We start from the raw sequence: 20,827 nt of genomic DNA on the forward strand, positions 1-20,827 counted from the left end.
ACTCTTCTTGCTATCTTCGCCTTCGTCTGTGAAGCCATGGTGGGTATCGCTCCTTCGGTGGCCCTCCTTCGTCATTTATTCTCACTACATCTGATCGGCCCCCAGCAATACTCGGGGTGCGTGAGCTTCCAGGCCATGGCCGAGACGGCGGGCGCGGGGATCGACTTCGGGCTTCCTCTGTCCGCGAGCGAGATTTGGACACGGTGGGTGTTCGTCGATGCCGGCGTGCTCAGCCCTCTGCTTCATGCTCCGCCAGGGCCCGCTGTTCCCAACTCCAGTTGGGGCCACAAGAAGCTCACGAGCCCCCGTATTGCTCCCGTCTAGTTCAGATTGAGGAGGCTGAAGGACCGCGGTGTGACCGCGCCCATGGTGGTGAAGGAATTCGTCAAGCGCCGGGTAGCCCCGCTTCAGCGCCATTCTCGCCCGATGTGGACCTTGCTCAGCAGTCAGGACCATATGAGGTTTCAGGAGTCCGGGCTCCCTCTCGAGATGCGGCAAACAGTGCTCAAGGTCCTGGCGGGTGTCCCTTTGCCGGATGAGTTGCCTGGGAAGAACTGCGTGCTGTACTGTTGCAAGAACAAGGATGAATTTGCCGAGAGCATGCCCTCCTTTGATGAGTGGGGGCTGCGGCCGATCGGCCTGGTGGGGCCCCGCGAGAACCCCGTCGGCGTGGTTCCCTTCCTTGCTGCCGGTGTCGAGCTCGCCCTAGGTGAGGGTGCAGGAGGGTGAGCCCCGGTGGAGGCTGGTGGCTCAAGTGCTGAGGAGCACATGCCGTGTAGTGATCCTGGGGCGTCGTCCTCGGGAGCTTGCGTCCCCTCTCCCGAGACGTTGGACACTGCGGAGGCGTGGCATGCAGTTCCCGAGGCCAAGGCTCCGGGAGCCTCGGGAGGTTGTGGTGAGGCGGTGCCCGACGGTTCACCGCAGCCGGGCACCCCTGAAGTAGGCCTTCCGAGCTCCTCCTCGGCCTCGCCCCGCGCAGGTCGCCACGTCCAGCGCTTCGGTCGGCTCTGCGTGGACATCGAGCAGATCCGCAAGAGGAAATGATCCTCGAGCGGCAACAACATCTTCAGCCTGCTGAAGCGGAGGAAGTACATCACCGTCGACGTGTAAGTACCGTAACGCTGTGACTCCTTGTGTGCTGCTTCCATTTCCCGACGTTAGTTTTTCAGGGCTCCTTCCATCGAGGCGGCTGCGCCTTCTGAGAAACGACCTCCTCCTTCCTTGACTCCCCCATCGGCCTTGAGCGCTCCGAGTCCACTTGCTGCCCCTGGAGCAGAGTCGGTTGAAGGAGCACTCTTGCCTTCATGGCGCGCTGAACCCGCAGCTTTGTCGCCCCTCCCCCCACGGTCTGGCGTGGAGCTTGGCGGGCGTGCTCAAGACCCCTCCTTTGGTCATGGACAGTAGCTGGTTGGCGTCGATCTTCGGTTCCTCTTCAAGCAGCGATCCCCGATTGGGTTGTGCTCCTCGCAAGGACTGGTTGACGTCAGGTGCAGCGCTAGCCCCCAGCCCCCTGCCGAGAGGTGATGCGTCGCTCGATACCCCATCCGCGGCCCCCGAGGTGATGGACAAGGTGGGCCGTGTGTTCGAGTTTGAGCGTGGTCGGAGCGTCGTTCGTCATGAGCTTTTCCAGGATGCGATGGGCGCGATGAGCCGGCTTGGTGAAGAGCTAACAGGTGTCGACTCGAGCCTTGAGGCTGAAGGTCTCCGGTTGGCAGAGGAACGGCACAAGCTGAGGGTGGCTATCAACCTTGGCCGCTACCAGCGTGAGCTTGACAATGAGAAGGCTGAGGCGTCCCTCAAGGTTTCCCGCGAGGCTTGCTCCCGAGCCTTGGAGGAGGCTTGTGAGGCTGACCTCCTTCGCGAGGCCACGGAGAAGCGCGCGTGGGAGCTCCACGCTTGGAGCGCATCCCTAGAGCAGCAGGTGGAGGCACGCAGAGCCGCCCTTGCGTCGCTGAGGGGGACGCCCGCCGAGGAGGAAGAGGTCTGGAAGCGAGAGGAGGCGTTGGCGCTGGAGGTCGTGGAACGCAGCCTCGAGCTTGAGCAATTGGAGACAAGGGAGCATCAAGTTACCCAAGCAGAAGATGCTGTCGGGGTTTGAGAGGCCAGGGTCCAGGAGGAGGTGGACCGCCAGGTGGCCGAGGTTCACGCAGACCTGGAGGGAAGGTATGACTTGAAGTTGAAGCTCGCAGGTACGGAGGGTGCGGGCAGGGCTGCTGCCCTCAGGCCCAGGTTGGACGAGGCCGAGAGGCGTGCGGAGGCCACGACTGCCGCCCTGGTCACGGCGCAGGGGGACTTGGCCTCCGCCCGCGCCGAGCTGCTTTCTCTTCGGGAGCGGGGCGATGACGCCGAGGCCGTCGCACGGCAAAACAGGGAGGAAGTGCTCCAACATCGGACGCTGGAGCGCGAGCATGCCCTATGCTTCAGGATCTCTGGAACAGGGCCAATACTGCCCTGGGCTACATCTGCGACGAGAATGCACCTGCCCCCCACTCGAATGACTATGCCAGCCACCTGACCTTCTTCACCGACGTGGTGACGCGCCTGGAAACCCAGTCTGACAGGGCTCGCCGGCTCGTGGAGGAGAGAAGTCGGGGCCTGCTCAGGCGCGTGTTCTCCCGTGTCTTCAGCCACCTCAGGAACACCTTCCCCGACTTCGACTTTGACGCCGCCATTGCCTCCGTACCGCAGGCCGTCCGGGGTGATCCGGCGCGGTGGGTGGAGGACAACGTGGACGCGCTGGTCAGAGCCTTTGCCTCTGACGACGACGCGGTGGTGATCGCCGCAGACGAAGGCGATGTGGTTGACAACAGCGACGGAGGCGTCGCCGAAGGCGGCGACGGTGCCGGCGAAGATGACGACGACGCGAGTGACGCGTCCGAGGGCGATGTAGCGAGTGACATATCTGGTTGATCCCATGTTCTCCTATCTATTTATCCTGTACACAAAAACTCGGGCGTGGACCTTGGAAAACTTGTAAGAGCATTTTGAGAGGGAGAGCCCCTCATGTAAGCAAGCTGCAGCCTTTACTTTCCTATGCGGTATTGAATTTGTGCCCTCGCGGACTCATGAGTCCAGGGGCGAGTTTCCCGTTGTGGTTTACCTTAGTCAGCGCCAGCCTCGAGCTGGGTCACGAGGCTATGAGTTTATGAGAAACCTGCGGAGCTTGTCGACCTGTCAGAAGGGGCCCCACAAGAGGCAAGCGCCAGTTGCAGCGTTAGCGCGCGCTTAGCGTGCGTGTGCTTCGCGTAGTCCCGCTCGCGAGGGGCTCGTGAGGGGAAGGCGTCGGACATGAGTCCCAGACAAAACGAAATCCAGAAAGCAAGAAACTGCTCGAACGAGAAGAGGCACCCCCCGCGCACATCGACAAAAACTCGACTTCAACTTAAATCCAGATCCAAAAAGCAAAGCTACAGAAAGAGAGATCCGAAGCAAATGGCCGCGTCTGGCACCTAGTCTAGTCTTCTGGTCTTCAAGTCTTCTCACCAGTGTGGAGCTAAGTGCTGCCACTAGGCATGGGAGGGAGCCCCAGGGCCTGAGGCCGGCACCCCTGAGACTCCGGGGCGTGTACTGCCCCAACTCATTATTACGTGAGAGTGTCACGGGCGGCGAGCTTCATAGGCACTGGGCCTTCTTCACAGGTACCGGCCTTGCTTCATATCGCCAGACGAGGGCCCCACCTTGCGCCACCCTCGACCACCTTTGAGCCGACCGGCTACCAGGACGACACAAAGGGGGAAAAGGGGACGCCAGCGGTGCCCTCGGCGACCACGGGTCCTCTGCCGAGGGAAGGCTCGCCAGCACCTCCCGGGCAAAGGGCCTACCTCCGGGTGTCCCCTGGCTTCGCACGCCGTGGGGAGGGGCGTGGCTCCCGACCCCTCTCCTGCAGCCCCCAACGCGATCCCCCTGCTGGCAAGGAGGCCGCCGAGCTGGGGCCGCCAGCCGTTGTGGTGATCTGTTCCTCCTGCGACTCATGGTTAGTGTAAGCTTGCTCCTGTGGGATTAGGGGTACCCTGTAGTTGTCGTTGCACACACGGTCGTGGTGGTTCCCCGGCGGCACCTGGAAGGCCTCAACTCCTAGCGCCTCTTCTTCCCAACCTTCTCCAATGAACGAGCCAGGATCGTCCTCCTGTGCGTAATCTTGGTCACCCCGAACACCTCGCCGTAGTGCCCCACACTCCATGCCGCCCGGCCCAGCGTGGTGTCCTGAGGATGATAGGGCGGCATCCCACTTGGGCCATTGCAGGCGACGCTTGTGCTCATGCTTGTCGCGGGCGGCATGGGGGCGGCAGTGCCCCCGCGCGGCCAGCCGTGTTGGTGTTGACGAAGCCCCCTGCCGCACCTGATGGCGCGTGGTTGCGGCGGGGCCCGCCGTGAGACCCTGTAGTGGCCTGAGGAGGAAGCTGATGACAGAAGGGCGGTGCTCCTGACGCCGCCACATCCAGCAGCTCGGCAACGCGTTCTAGCAGTGCATCCTGGCCACTCTCCATCAGTCGGCACCGCAGCAGCTCTCGCGCCACCGTGAGTGCTGCTTGCATGTTTGCCTGCTCCCGCCGTGAATGCAGCGCCGTCGCTGCGGCATGGCTTGCCGCCCTTGCAGCGGCTCGCACTTGCCGCGGGGTGAGGGTGGACGACGCTTGGCCGCGCCGTCCGTGCCCCGCACTGTTGGACGGCGCTCGCGCCACCTGGAGCGCGGGGTCGAGGGCTTCATGGGCAGGTGGCGCCGCCCGGGCCGGCCAGGCTGCCCAGCGGTCGGAGTCAGCCCTTGGGTCGCCGGACATCGTGGCCGCGAAGCGTCGGCAGGTCGATTGGCGGAGAAGAAGCTCCGGCTCACCCCTACCTTGCCCGCCAAATGTCGGATGTGGGGTTCCGGCAAAACCCTTAAGGTTCGAACTCTGGGGTGCGCGCGAGGTCTTTCCCTCCTACCGATCCACGCCCTAGCTCACTAAGATCTCGCGGACGAACTCGACGAACTCACAACACAGAAAGACACGTGATTTATACTGGTTCGGGCCACCGTTGTGGTGTAATACCCTACTCCAGTGTGGCGGTGGTTGATTGCCTCTTGGGCTGATGATGAACAGTACAGGGGGAAGAACAGCCTCCTGAGGTTGAGGTGTTCTTGTGACTAGGGTCGGCTCTCGATCTGATCAGATCAAGCTAAGATGCCCCTACTGCGGTGGATGGTTCTACTTATATATGCCCTGGTCCTCTCCCCAAATATTGAGCGGGAAGGGAGCCAACAACGGCGGGAAAATTTGAAGGGGGACAGCTAGTACAAGCTATCCTGACAAAGGTGGTCTTCGCCTGCGAAAGGCTCTAGTGGTGACACCGTCTTGGGCTCCACGATGACCTCCATCCTTCCGTCCTTCTTGTCTTGGTCTCGTTGCACCGATATGGAAACCTTTGCATGATGCCTCGGTACTCCTCGCCTGCACTTGCCTCCTTAACACCAAAGAGGAAACAAGGACGTTGCGCGCGCTGGCGCCCCCCTGGCGCCCGCCTGGTGCCGATCGTCATGGCTCACGTCATGAGAGCCTCGTGAGAGGTTTGCCCCGCCTTGATATCTCCGCTCCTCGTGAGCCTGCCTTGCTAGGCCACTCCTGGGGAGGTCTTGCGTCGTCCGCCTCGCGAAGCTTGGCCCCTTGTGAGGGTCTTGGATGCCTTGTTGATGAAGATGGGCCGTACGGCCCGCTGACTTAGCCACGCCGTGGGCCGCAGGCAGGCAAGTCTGGGGACCCCCGTTTCCAGAACGCCGACAAGTCACCGCTAAATGTTTTCGTTCGTATATACATCCCACACAGTCAGTCACTGCTAAACGTTTTCATTCGTATATACATCCCACACAGTCGCTGCAAGGAAAATGTTTCCATTCACAGGTACATCACACACAATTTTTCCCATTAAATCGTTTGTGATAGCGTTGCCATTGCACACGATATTAACAATTTTATCATTTGCATTATTGAATGCATAACACATGGTCCGTAGAAGAAATTGTGTGGCAAAGGCTGTTCATCACACATAGTTTTTATGTGGTAAATGTTTGCGCAAGGTGGCCTAACGCAAACAGTTTTCAAGAGAAAGTCGTGTGTGATTGTTCATTGATCAAACATGGTTTATTCCTACAAACTGTGTGCATTGCCTGAGGTCATCGCCCATAGTATTTTTCAATAACCTTTTGCAATAGCAAAACCCAATTAGCATGCTAATTCGCCATTAGTAGGCTAATTGCCCTATTCTTAATAATCCATTTATTAATCTAATTGATATTCATATTAAGCACATAATATATTTAATTTCCATATTAAGGAAGCAGAATTTCATAATGGAATTACATCATACTACAACATGATATAGCTTCAGCACTCAGCTACCCCATTGCACAACTGCACCAGCACCAAGTTTCACATGCAACATGTAGAACCTTTCGAAATTAGCATCATAGACGGTATATAGACAGATGCATCTCACTTGGAATACTGCTGAAGCAGAAGGCGAATATTGAGCCTTCATTCATGTTGAAGGTCTTTGCAACTTTAGGCCAGTGCCTATGGATGATTGACGTCCATCCTTCGTCCTATTCAGGAACACTTCTGTATTGAACCGTGGGTGTTGTATGAAAACCTTCCTCGCCTACTGACCATAGAGGTGGTTTGAGAGGTAATCATCAGTGAACTGGTTTGGAATGGCCTGGAAACAAGGATGTGCATAAATATCTTCTCTATATTGGAAATGGGGCAAAGGAATAAAAACGGCAAGGTATAATAGTTAGTACCATCTTGTAGTGAACTGATGTCTTCTTCGTTGTGCAGACAAAGATCTCATTATTTTTTGTCGCTAATTTCTTTATCCTAACAATCTTTCTGATTTTCTTGATTTGATTGATATTCATGGACAACTCGTTTCCCCATATGTAAAAACGGTCAAACATTGGGTCAAAACCTCTGACAGCAGGACCTACATGTGCAAGACCAAATTGTTAAAAACCTAAATATTAGAATGGTTCCTGCAATTGCACAATAATGTGCTATTAGACAATGGACCATGCACGTGCTAAACTCGATTGTAAACCTTAGTCTTCCCATTGTTTCCCTGCAACACATATAAGGTAGTTAGTCATCAGGTTAAGTAAGGGTTCGCATGCTATCAGTAAAATATGTTGATGAAAATAAGCACATTGCAGATTCATCAGATTAAATCAAGCCACATGGAAAACCCATTTATCCAAACCAAGCATGATTAAGAACTAAGAAATATAGCACTTGTATATGTTTCTCATGTATTAAGTGCATCCAAATTCGATTTATTCCTCACATGCACAACAATACAAAATTCTACCCACGACAATTGGGCATCGCATTACAGAATTGAATCAAGCAGTTAACTAAACACCAAAACAAATGAACCAAACATTAACTGAGCACCACATTGCACAATATAACATACTCCTAATAAAAGATCAGACAGTTAACCAAACCAAGCATGCTTAACAACTTGGAAATATAGCAATTGTATTTGTTTATCATGTATTTACTACAGCCAAATTTAATTTATTCCTCACGTGGTATACAATAACAGAATGCACCCACAACTATTGAACATCGCATTGTAGAATTGAACCAAACAATTAACTAAACACCAGAACACAAATGAACCAAACGTTAACTGAGCACCACATTGCACAATGTATAACCAAACCAAGCATGCTTGACAACTTGGAAATATAGCAATTGTATTCATTTCTCATGTATTTTGTAAGTTAAATTCGATTTATTTCTCACATGGAAGACAATACAAAATTGCAGCCTGAAGAATTGAACATCACATTTGCAGAATTGAACCAAACAGTTAGCTGAAGACGACAACTAATTAACAAAACAAGTAATAAGTGAGCACCACACTGCACGGCATATAGAACATATACACTAGAGCAATAGATTGCATGGTAAAATTAGATAGCACAATTCACTAGAATTTGTGAAGGAAAGGAAGGAGCAGCACACGCAACGGGTAAACCGAGCATGCTTAACCGGCGTAGCCAGCACATGGCAATGTGCTCCTCCAAGATCTGGGGTTCAGCATGAATGGCAGCCATCGCGACCTAATCCGCACGTGCGGCCGCGATTTGCTTCTCCGCTGCCAAATGCTCCTTGAGATCCTAGCTATACTGCGTGCACCATGGCTTAGGGCGGTGCTTATTTGGTGGAGGGGTTTGTGATTTGGGTGGAAGGTGTCACGCTCGCACTGGCGGTCGGGGCATGTGCGATGTGGAAGGAGGAGGATGGGGTCGGGTGTTGATTACCTGCCTGGATAGACGAGACTGAGCAGCGTGAAGGAGGGTCACCGGCAGGAGGCGGCGCTGCAAGCAAGGAGTGAAGGTTTCAACTTGGAAAGGAAGGCGGAAATAGGGCAAATGTGACTTTTGGTAGGGGGAGGGGCGGGGAGGTAGACATTTCCGCGGAAGCCGAAAATTTGGAATCGCTTCAGCGAAAAAACTGGCGCGCAAAGTGTTATCAGACATGGTCCTTATTCAGAACTGTGCACGATATTTGAACATCACAAACGATTTAGATAGCTTAACCCGTGTGTGATGAGTTTGAACATGAAAAATTTTGGTTCGAATTTCCATGGTTACAGTGGTCATCCATGTCATTGCATAATTTGGGTACACAAAGGAGAATACAGCACACCTGCACTTAATGAAGCAAGTTCAGCAATTAAACAGAGCTAGCTGACCTAAACATTACTCTAACAAATTAAAGACCGACGTTCTTAATTAAACAAAACAAAGAGTACTAGTACTACGGCTGGTGCTCATCGATCTCCACCGCCGCCTCCATGTCCAGCTCGCGCCCGACGGTCTCCTGAGGAAGGGTCTCCATGGCATCCATCGCACCATACACGGCAAGCATCTCGCCATCCGCATCCACCGTCTCTTTGGAAAAGGCCGCCACGAGCTGGGCATGGGCGGCCATGATCTGGGCTTGGACGGGCTCCGTTGTTGAAAGGTATGCGGCGGAGGAACGGACGGCTGCTCGAACGCTCTCGGCGATTGCCAACTCTTCGGTCGTGGGTCGCCGACCGTTGTCGGAGAAGCTTCGTTCGATTTGTGCGGTGACCGCCACGAGCTGGGCATGGGCGGCCTCGACTTGGTCGTGGGCGGCCTCCATCAGGGCTCAGGCCGCCGCTGCGGAATGGACAGCTGCTGTGCCGCTCTCGCTAGTTGCTATCCCCGAGGAAGATGTTGCTGCCGCCACCTGAGAAGCAACAATGGCCATTTGGGCTGCCTTGGCCGCCCGGTCACAGATTGCGGCCACGCTCATGCACCTTGTTAGCACGCGCATGGCAGCTGCGGCCGCGCTCTCGCCGCAGTGGCCCACCGAAGTTGCCCTCATGACGCGGGTCCACGTGCCCATCTTTCACCGGCGACGATTGAACAGTGAAATGACATTTGGGGAGTGAGCTAGTGTGCTTGAGAGGCCGGCTGTGTACTGTAGCCGCCGCACCTTCTCGCATAAGCCATAGGCATACTATACACCGACGGTGCTCCAGGATATTTTGTGCTGCATCTCACACGGTTGGTGATAATAAACTGTGTGCAATCTTCTTGATTTTTTATCTCGATTTGAATTACATAATGGGTTCACAGCGGCAATGGACGTTGTTTGAATTGCTAGACCTTTTATCTGCAATGAAGATGCAACTATATGTGTGTCGTAAAAGAATTGGAATTATGCAGGGTTCGTTTGAACATTTTATACATTAAATTGATTTTCTATCCATTTCAGGTGCACATATTAACATTAATTTACATGCACATGCTCCGGTGCACCAACATGGGTTGTAAAATCATATATGTGTCCATGGGTTTATGCTTATGTCCCATGCAGGAAATGGGGATGATATTCGAACACCATGGCACCGTGGCTTTCCGGCAAACGTCGACGTACTTGCTTTTGTAATTGTAGTAAATCCAAAATTTATCCGAAATTCATAAAACTTGGCATGCTATCATGGAGCGGCATCAACATGCCGTGGTAAAAATTTTGTCCCATTTGGGGCAGGTTTGGGTATAAGCTTCTCGAAAACCAGAGCTTCTCACAACAAGTGTGCTGATTTCGGTAGCGAACGTTTCACCATTCTGGACGAAATGATATCCATTGCCTCTTCTCGATTTCAAATTTTTTCCTAGTGTCATGTCACACCCTGATTTTCATGCCACTACACTTAAGCTAACAATCATGATAAAATGTGGTTTGACAAAAACTTTTGAGTGCTTTGTCTTTGCTCTGATTGCATGTTTGACTACTGTTTGCAAGTGCTCTAAAAATCAAATAAATTCTCCAACTCTTATACTCCTTCCCCTTGATCCAAAAACCTTTCCCAATGATCATGCCACGTGTATAGGACATAAAAATAATTTCTTACAAAAATATTTTGGCCAAATAGTATTTTCAAAAATTAGTTTACCAAAAACCCCTGAATTGAGATTTGCACTGCAAGTACTTAATTAAGGGCAGTAAAAATCTTTCCAAAAATATATTTGACTCCTATTAGATATAGGACACCCATAAACCACAAAAATATAATTTTAAAAGTTATTTCCCTAATTTATTTAAAGGCTTTTTCTTAAGGCCAGAAATGGTCTTTAATAGGTTAAAATTATTCTAATGCTTTAAAAATATTTGGGAAAAACCTAGGGAAACGCAGTGGACATATATTGTTCATATATAAGAGTTTAAACACATGGTCATGTTCAAAATATTGGTCAAATCCCTCAAAAACCCTTTCTGGATATTTCAAGCTTTTGAAATATTTACAAAGGAAATATTCCCCAAACATTCCAAGAAAATTCTAGCATGTCACATATGACATTTTTGATGATCTTGACAAGTCTCATGTCATGGAGAATAGTATAACCCCATGAAATCTCCTCAAAACCATTTCTGTCCATTTTAAAGTTTGAGCAACTTTACATTGCCAATCATGTTCAAATGCTCTCAAACTTGGTGAACATGCTCAAATGGTGTAATTATTCATCTATACCAAATGGCACAAGTTGGCGAGAATGTTATCTTGATCAAAGTGCCCCAAAACCCTTCCTGTCCAGAACCAAATTTGAACAACTCTACATTGGCAACTTTCTCCTTTTGATCTCAACTTTTGTGGACATGTTCAAAATCTCAAATGATGACACTACACCAAGTGGTGCATCAAGGAGAATAGATTTGCATGACTAAATCTTGGGAAGTCCATTTCTGTTGATTTCTAGGGTTTACAAAAGTTGCATTGGCAACTTTGCCCAAATGGACTCAATCTTGGTGGAACCACTTGTTTTCTCATGCCATTTGGCCCTGTCAAGCCTTATGACAAGAGGAGTTCATCTTCTTTCCCAAATCAACAACAAACACCTTCTGCCATTTTTCTAAAAACACCAATTTGACCACTTCCACTAATCTCCATGAGTTCTCTTTACCACAACCCCCCTAGTCCCCCTCTACCTCTGGTGTGCTTCCCTGCCCGAGAGGCAATGATGAAGGGGGGCAGGGATCCACTTTTCTTCTCTGGACATCAGCAATTTTCACTCTCTCTCCACCTCTCCTCTACTCTATTGGCTCCCCAGGGCATCCTATGTCATTGCCACATTGTTTACTCCCCCCTGCAGCTTCCAGACACAAGTGGCCGCGCCCATTCCGCAAAAAGGCATGCCATGCCGGACAAAGACGCGCTCTCTAGCACGTCAGCATGCTCCCGACCGTTGATGCCACGCTCCCCCACCACCTCAAGCCTCACCCTCGCGCCAGTCGAGGTGCCTCGACGTCCGCATCACGCGACCGTGCTGGCCCCCTCCTCTCTCCCTCTCTCTCAACTCCAGCAGCACGCATGCCAGAGCCACCCAAGAGGAGCTCCCACGCTCTTTCCCTCGTCCGAGGGCACACCGTAGCACCATGCCCAATCTCGCCCGACGCCACCGTCCACCGGCGTCCAAGCCGCCGTCGCCTCAACCATCCCCGGCAGCTGTGGCATACACAAATGGATGTGGCGTTCGGCGCCGAGCTCATCCATAGCCCGGGCATCGCCGGAGGTGTTCTTTAGCCCCGGCAATCGCCGGCGGGAGCCGCTCCTCCCCGCGGCCAGAGCGCGCGCGGGAGGTTGAAGGCGATCTGCAGCTGGGCCCCGTGCGTCAGCGACCCAGTGGGCGGGCCCTGCCGTTTAAGTGGAGACGGCTTCGGCAATGATGCCTTCGACGTCGCCCTGTCACCCGCGTGGCCGAGCCGCTATGTCTCGCCCAGTGCACGCTGTTGCCGCCCAGATCCAGCCCGTTTGGGTAAAAACCTTGTTCCTTTTCTTTTCTGTATAATTTGTAAAACCGATAAATAATTCAAATTAACTCCAAATTTGATGATTCAAATTTCTAGTGACTCCATAAATCATGATCTATCACATGGTGCTGTTTGCACATTTTTCCAGGAAACGTTTCTTAACACATATTTTGTGAAACCCTATTTTCCTATTTATGTGATGAACTTTAGAAAATCACAGAGAGATCTTCCTTGATCCAAATGCCATGATTCAAATTCCTAGATGCTCTTGAGTTCATAACTTAGTTTATGAACATTTTTATTAATACTTTCTATACCACACAAAATAATGAGCCATTTCTTCATACTTGTCAACTTTGCAAATTCATAGGAAAATCATTTGAACTCCAAATCCAGTGAAACCAACTCCTAGATGCTTCTAAAATCATCCTTTGTTAAATGGGTGCCTTTGCTCATTTTTGAAAAATATGTTTCTGTACACTTCTTGCAAATCCATAAACCCCTTGATTCCATCATATCAAAATGTTTAGAAATATCCACTGACCCAATTCCAATGAAACAACTCTGGATAATTTTCATATAACCAGAGATGTCCTAGAAAAGTCAAATTAATATTTTTAGAGCACTTTTATTTCTGCCCTGTTGTGTTGCTTATTATGGTTGCTTTCGACGATAGTTGACGAAGTAGATGAAATGCTCGGAGTTGGACCAATGAGATTTGAAGACCTCGAAGACTTTGTTAAAATAGGCAAGCAGCCCTTTGATCATGATGAACCATTTTACATCATAATAGTATTTTCGTTGCTTCACCAAGTGCATGATATACTTTGAATGGCAACCTTGCTAGGCTTGCCTCTGTTGCATACCCCGTTGATACTTGCATTGTTCATGACTTTATCCTTGTTTAGAGTTGTGTTGGTGGGTTGTAGAAATATGCTATAGTAAATGGCTATGCAAAGTGGGTCAGGGTTATGCATGGAAAGAAACAAGTGTGGGTTGACATACTTGCAACAGCCCTAGTGGGTGCCACTGATGCCCCTGGGAGATGATGATGAACTAGGTCACTACTTGGTGGAGAAGTAGTGTACCGGGGCTTGATAAAAGTGTTGTTTACAGAGACGGATTAGATTTAAGATTTGTCGACTGTCCCAACCTTACATGCGCAACCACTCTACCCTTATATGGGAAAGGGCATTATTGATTACCTAGGCCGATACTAGCTTGGAGCCCGCATTACTAATGATGGGAGAGTTGTTGGTGCGCTCTCTCGGGACGGGGTCGTGCCAGGTAGGGTGGCCAAGAACATTTTTATGGGGCACCGGACACACCGTTGGTACCCCGTGCCAGTGGTATGTGATAAATATGGGAGCGAGGCTCCACAACTTTAAGATGTGAAATGTCGGGCACGGGGGTTACTACCAATCGAGTGAACTCCATGTTAGTGTCGTCTAGGGAAAGATAGTGATCGGGTGCTTACCCCGGGTACTTGAAGTACCGCGGGTCGTGGATGACACGAAAGTTCCCCGGATCTTGTGTGTAAAGTGTGCAACCTCTGCAGAGTGTAAAACTATTCGAATAGCCGTGTCCACAATCAAGGACAGTTGGGTGGTGCTGCTTAGACTATGTCCATATGTTTCTGACAAACAACACGGTTTGGTAAATCTGTTGACGTGATTCGTGAGGAAGTCACGATGAGCTTGAGTATGAGTTGTTCACAACTCTATCCCGATGTTGATGTCTGTAACCTCCTGATACTTGTTGCAGATGCATTCATATCCTTGATAAAATGTTGATCATACTTGCATCAGAAGAACTAGCTTTCCGCAAAACTGCGAATTTAGCAGTAGAGCCATGCATATTTATTCTATTATCACTCTTGGGTTGCTTGCGAGTACATTCAAAGTACTCATTGGCTTGCCACTGGTTATTTTATTGGCCAGGCATGAAAGAACATGATTTGATGAAGAATACTTCGGTGACGAACGCGCGAGCTAGGACGCTTCCCAGTCAGAATGCCCGTAGGGTTAAGGAAGATGGCATGGGTCCAAGTTATTGACGAAGATTTCCACTGCAATGTTATACTCAAGACATGACCATAATGGTCATAATTTATGCAAGACGGTATGTATGGATGTAAGACTCTTGTTATTCAGCTTCTGTGTGTTCAGTGAGCATTGATCTCTGGGATCACTATACACGTGCATTCAGTGATCCCGACCTATGAGTCGGGGTCCCCACATGTCAGCATAGAACAACAGGAGTGTTGTGTCAATTTTTGGGATTTTTAGGGGTTCGCTTGGATATTTTTATACATTAACTGAGTTTTCTATGGATTCATGTGCATAGTTCAAATTTGAACTACATGCACATGCTCTAATGCATATAAATTAGTTCCACCTTTGGGGACGAAACGATATCCATTGCCTCTTATTGCTTTCAAAAAATTTCTCGTGTCAACATAGAACAACAGGAGTAGTTAGGGAACGTCCCACCTTTGGGGACGAAACGATATCCATTGCCTCTTATTGCTTTCAAAAAATTTCTCCTCTCAACATAGAACAACAGGAGTGGTGTGTCAACTTTTGTGATTTTTGGGGTTCCTTTGGACATTTTTATGCATTTACTGAGTTTTCAATGCATTTATGTGCATAATTCAAATTTGAACTACATGCACATGCTCGAGTGCATATAAATTGGTTGAGAAATCAAATCTATGTCCTTGGGTGCAAGCTTAGGTCCCATGCAAGAAATTGGAATGAATTTCAAACACCAGGGCACCATTGATTGTCGGCAAACATTGAGATACCTGGTTTTTAAATTCTAGTAAATCCAAAACTCGTCTAAAATTCATGAAACTTGGCATGCTATCATGGAGCGGCATCAACATGTCGTGGTAAATTTTTTGTCCCATTTGGGGCAGGTTTGGGTATATGGTTCTCACAAACTAGAGCTTCTCACAACAAGCATGATGGTTTCGGTAGGGAACGTCCCACCTTTGGGGACGAAACGATATCCATTGCCTCTTATTGTTTCAAGAAAAATTCTCATGTCAACATAGAACAACAGGAGTGTTGTGACAATTTTTGTGATTTTTCAGGGTTTGTTCGGACATTTTTATGATTTAACTGAGTTTTCAATGCATTTATGTGCATAATTCAAATTTGAACTACATGCACATGCTCCAGTGCATATAAATTGGTTGAAAAAACAAATATGTGTCCTTGGGTGCATGCTTATGTCCCATGCAAGAAATGAGAATGAATTTCAAACACCAGGGCACCATTGATTGCCGGCAAATCATTGAGATACCTGGTTTTTAAATTCTAGTAAATCCAAAACACGTATGAAATTCATGAATCTTGGCATGCAATCATGGAGCGGCATCAACATGCCGTGTAAATTTTTTGTCCATTTTGGGGCAGGTTTGGGTATATGCTTCTCACAAACCAGAGCTTCTAACAACAACCATGATGCTTTTGGTAGGGAACGTCCCACCTTTGGGGACGAAATGATATCCATTGACTCTTATTGCTTTCATAATTTTTCTCGTGTCAACATAGAACAAGAGGAGTGTTGTGTCAATTTTTGGGATTTTTCAGGGTTCATTTGGACATTTTTATGCATTAACTGAGTTTTCAATGCATTTATGTGCATAATTCATATTTCAACTACATGCACATGGTCGAGTGCATACAAATTGGTTGAAAAATTAAATCTATGTCCTTGGGTGCATGCTTAGATCCCATGCAAGAAATGGGAATGCATTTCAAACACCAAGGCACCGTTTATTGCCGGCAAAACATTGAGATACCTGGTTTTTAAATGCTAGTAAATCCAAAACTCGTATGAAATTCATGAATATTGGCGCGCTATCATGCAGCGGCATCAACATGCCGTGGTAAAAATTTTGTCCCATTTGGGGCAGGTTTGGGTATATGCTTCTCACAAACCAGAGCTTCTCACAACAAGCATGATGGTTTAGGTAGGGAACGTCCCACCTTTGGGGACGAAACGATATCCATTGCCTCTTATTGCTTTCAAAAAAATTCTCGTGTCAACATAGAACAACAGGAGTGGTGTGTCAACTTTTGTGATTTTTGGGGTTCGTTTGGACATTTTTATGCATTTACTGAGTTTTCAATGCATTTATGTGCATAATTCAAATTTGAACTACATGCACATGCTCGAGTGCATATAAATTGGTTGAGAAATCAAATCTATGTCCTTGGGTGCATGCTTAGGTCCCATGCAAGAAATTGGAATGAATTTCAAACACCAGGGCACCACTGATTGTCGGCAAACATTGAGATACCTGGTTTTTAAATTCTAGTAAATCCAAAACTCGTCTAAAATTCATGAAACTTGGCATGCTATCATGGAGCGGCATCAACATGTCGTGGTAAATTTTTTGTCCCATTTGGGGTAGGTTTGGGTATATGCTTCTCACAAACTAGAGCTTCTCACAACAAGCATGATGGTTTCGGTAGGGAACGTCCCACCTTTGGGGACGAAACGATATCCATTGCATCTTATTGCTTTAAGAAAAATTCTCATGTCAACATAGAACAACAGGAGTGTTGTGTCAATTTCTGTGATTTTTCGGGTTTTGTTCAGACATTTTTATGATTTAACTGAGTTTTCAATACATTTACGTGCATAATTCAAATTTGAACTACATGCACATGCTCCAGTGCATATAAATTGGTTGAAAAAACAAATATGTGTCCTTGGGTGCATGCTTATGTCCCATGCAAGAAATGGGAATGAATTTCAAACACCAGGGCACCGTTGATTACCGGCAAAACATTGAGATGCCTGGTTTTTAAATTCTAGTAAATCCAAAACACATATGAAAATCATGAATCTTGGCATGCAATCATGGAGCGGCATCAACATGCCGTGTAAATTTTTTGTCCATTTTGGGGCAGGTTTGGGTATATGCTTCTCACAAACCAGAGCTTCTAACAACAACCATGATGCTTTTGGTAGGGAACGTCCCACCTTTGGGGACGAAATGATATCCATTGACTCTTATTGCTTTCATAATTTTTCTCGTGTCAACATAGAACAACAGGAGTGTTGTGTCAATTTTTGGGATTTTTCAGGGTTCGTTTGGACATTTTTATGCATTAACTGAGTTTTCAATACATTTATGTGCATAATTCATATTTCAACTACATGCACATGGTCGAGTGCATATAAATTGGTTGAAAAATTAAATCTATGTCCTTGGGTGCATGCTTAGATCCCATGCAAGAAATGGGAATGCATTTCAAACACCAAGGCACCATTTATTGCCGGCAAAACATTGAGATACCTGGTTTTTAAATTCTAGTAAATCGAAAACTCATGTGAAATTCATGAATCTTGGCATGCTATCATGGAGCGGCATCAACATGCCGTGGTAAATTTTTTGTCCCATTTGGGGCAGGTTTGGGTATATGCTTCTCACAAACCAGAGCTTCTCACAACAAGCATGATGGTTTTGGTAGGGAACCTCCCACCTTTGGGGACGGAACGATATCCATTGCCTTTTATTGCTTTCAAAAAATTTCTCGTGTCAACATAGAACAACAGGAGTGTTGTGTCAATTTTTGTGATTTTTGGGGTTCGTTTGGACATTTTTATGCATTAACTGAGTTTTTAATGCATTTATGTGCATAATTCAAATTTGAACTACATGCACATGCTCCAGTGCATATAAATTTGTTGAGAAATCAATCCATGTCCTTGGGTGCATGATTAGCTTCCATGCAAGAAACGGGAATGAATTTCAAACACCTGGGCACCATTGATTGCCGGCAAAACGTTGACATACCTGGTTTTTAAATTCTAGTAAATCCAAAACTCGTCTGAAATTCATGAAACTTGGCATGCTATCATGGAATGGCACCCGACATGCTGTGGTATTTTTCGTGTCCATTTTGAGAGAAGGCGCACTCATATAATGACAACCAACAAAGGCATTTTGAAAAAAATAGCTGCCACTTTAATATCCCAAACGTTTCTAGAATTCAGACCGTGGGCGTTCTGTTAACCATTCACGTGATGCCACATGTCTTGGTTTTAATGGCTGTAGGAGGTGCCGTGCGGACAGCTGCTTGACCTTGACTGAACGGGAGGCGTGCGAGCGCAGTCCGGTGCGCAGGCTGACCGAGAGGCCTGTAAGCTGTCCTCGAATGCACAGGCTCACCAGGAAGCGTGCGAGCTGTATGCTGCGCAGGCTCACTGGGAAGCGAGCACTTTGACTTCCATGGCCGCCCGCCTTCCTCTCCTTGCATGCGCCCCCCTCAGCAGCATGGGACGCGGTCGTCGAACGCTACCTCTCAGCGCCTCCAGCTGCCGTCCTCCCGTGCCCCGGCCTTCGATCCCGGGACGACATGATGTTTTATTTACAAGTGAAGAACATTCTGTACTGCATTGAAGACTTCAACAACGACGTCCCGAAGGACGACAACGACGGCGCGGCACGACGCCTCCGCCGCCACCGGAAATAGTTTTTTTCTTGGGTTTAATACCATATCTCGATCATATGAATATAAATTCGCAGTATGACTGAATGAAAGATATGGTTTGAGCGAACTTGTGTTTTTCTCTCTTATTGTACAGACATATCAAATGATTTTCTTTTGAAAAAAAGGTCAATGGTTTTTGAATATAAAACACTCATCGCAAACATTTTAGTTAGAACACCTGTATGCAAACCGGGAGCTTCCCCAGGAAGCCAAGGGAAAATGTGTCGAGCAGGATTTTTGCGGCTCTTGATCGCAAACGTTTTAGATAGAACACTATATGCAAAGTGAGAGCAGGATTTGTTCATCTCTTCAACGCAAACGGTTCTTTTGGATGACCCGTGTGCAACCACTTACAAACAATTTGGTAAGATTTGCATTTGTCATATTGGGTATGTTGCCATTTCTCAAACTGGAAAGATTGACATTTGTTGATCTAGTAACATTGCGATTTGTCAACCTTGTCACACTGCGATTTGTCAAAATATGAAGCTAAAAATCACTAGCAGTATCTAATTTTTGCCACTAAAATTCAGTAATTAAGCATAGATTTCATTCATAGATTAAGCAGTCGTTCTTAATTTACACAAACAGTTCAACTCGATAGCTGAACTGACCAAACTTTTCCCTAATTGTTGCCAACCACGTACTCAAATAGCTAGTTCAACTATATATACTAGCTAATTTTAAGTATGTTGTACAGTTCCGCCACATCTATAGTCAGATGAACTGAACAAAATAGCCCCTAAATACTACTACTACTGTGGAGGGGCTTTGTACTACTTCCGGCTGCCTCTCCTCTGCCGAGCACGCTCAGTAAGAGGCGGAGGAGGAGGAGCCTACCGACGAGCTGGGCAACCGCAATACGGTGCCTGCCGCTATTGCAGCTTCAGTGACGCTCACCTCGAACGCCCTCTGCCGCTCCAGACGACCCCTCTCGAAGCGGTGGTTCTCCTCGTAGATCTCGTGATTCCTCGCCTCTGAGGCGGCGTGTGCCGCGGCCACGGCGGTAGTAAGGCTCTTTGCATGCTCGACGAGGCGCTTCTCCTCCTCCCACAGGAACTCGATGTAGCGCGCAAGGTCGCTGACCCACGTGCGGGCATCCACCTCCGCCTCCCGCCTTCAGGCGGCGGTGGCGGAGCGGGTGATGACCCCGGTGGTCGACGGTGTGCTGGCAGCCATGGCAGCCGAAGATGGGGTGGTGGCCACGACCACCACCTCCCGCCTTCGGTCCATGGTGGCGGAGCAGGTGATGGCCACGGTGGCCGGCAGTGGGGTGGCGGCCATGACGGCCACCTCCCGCCTTCGGGCTGCGGTGGCGGAGCGGGCGATGGCCCTGGCTTTCAATGGTGGTGTCGCGGCAACGGTGGCCGGCAACAGCTGCCGACGTGCACCGGCGGCAGAGCGCGTGGTGGGTGTTCTGTGCATACCCAACAAGGACGCCACGCGCACTACACTACGCCGGGGACTGCGCCGACGCCACGGTGTAGCCTCCCAGCTGGAGCTGTCCTCTGATCACGGCGGAGTGGCTGAGCGATGACGACGGACCGGTGCCATTGGCGATTGTGGGAGAAGCAGACGGGATAAGCCATAGGGAGGGAGGGGAAAATGCGATGCTGGACTCGCCGGCCATGAGGGTTTTTATAGCAGGCCGGTAAGCATTGGGATTTTGGGGGATTTCACTGATTCGAGCGGGAAGCTTGCGCGGGAACCTGCGAGGTTGCGGGGGACGGGCTCACCGACGATTCATTGGTGCCATCGTTTGGCCAAAAGAACACCCCCCGCGCGCTGCGCAAGCTTGCGTTGTAAGCCGTCTGCGGCAGCGGGGTGACAAGACATGCGAGAGGAGGACGAAAGGCCACACACACATACGGTTGATAAAAAAACGTTTGTGATTTAATTACCTACTATACCCCCGTCCTGGTTTATAAGTATGATTTAACTAATAAAATACGAATGCATGTCGCCAAAGATTATATAGTTGGATTCGTA

Source organism: Aegilops tauschii, chromosome 4 (assembly GCF_002575655.3).
Source record: "Aegilops tauschii subsp. strangulata cultivar AL8/78 chromosome 4, Aet v6.0, whole genome shotgun sequence".
NCBI lineage: Eukaryota > Viridiplantae > Streptophyta > Magnoliopsida > Poales > Poaceae > Aegilops > Aegilops tauschii.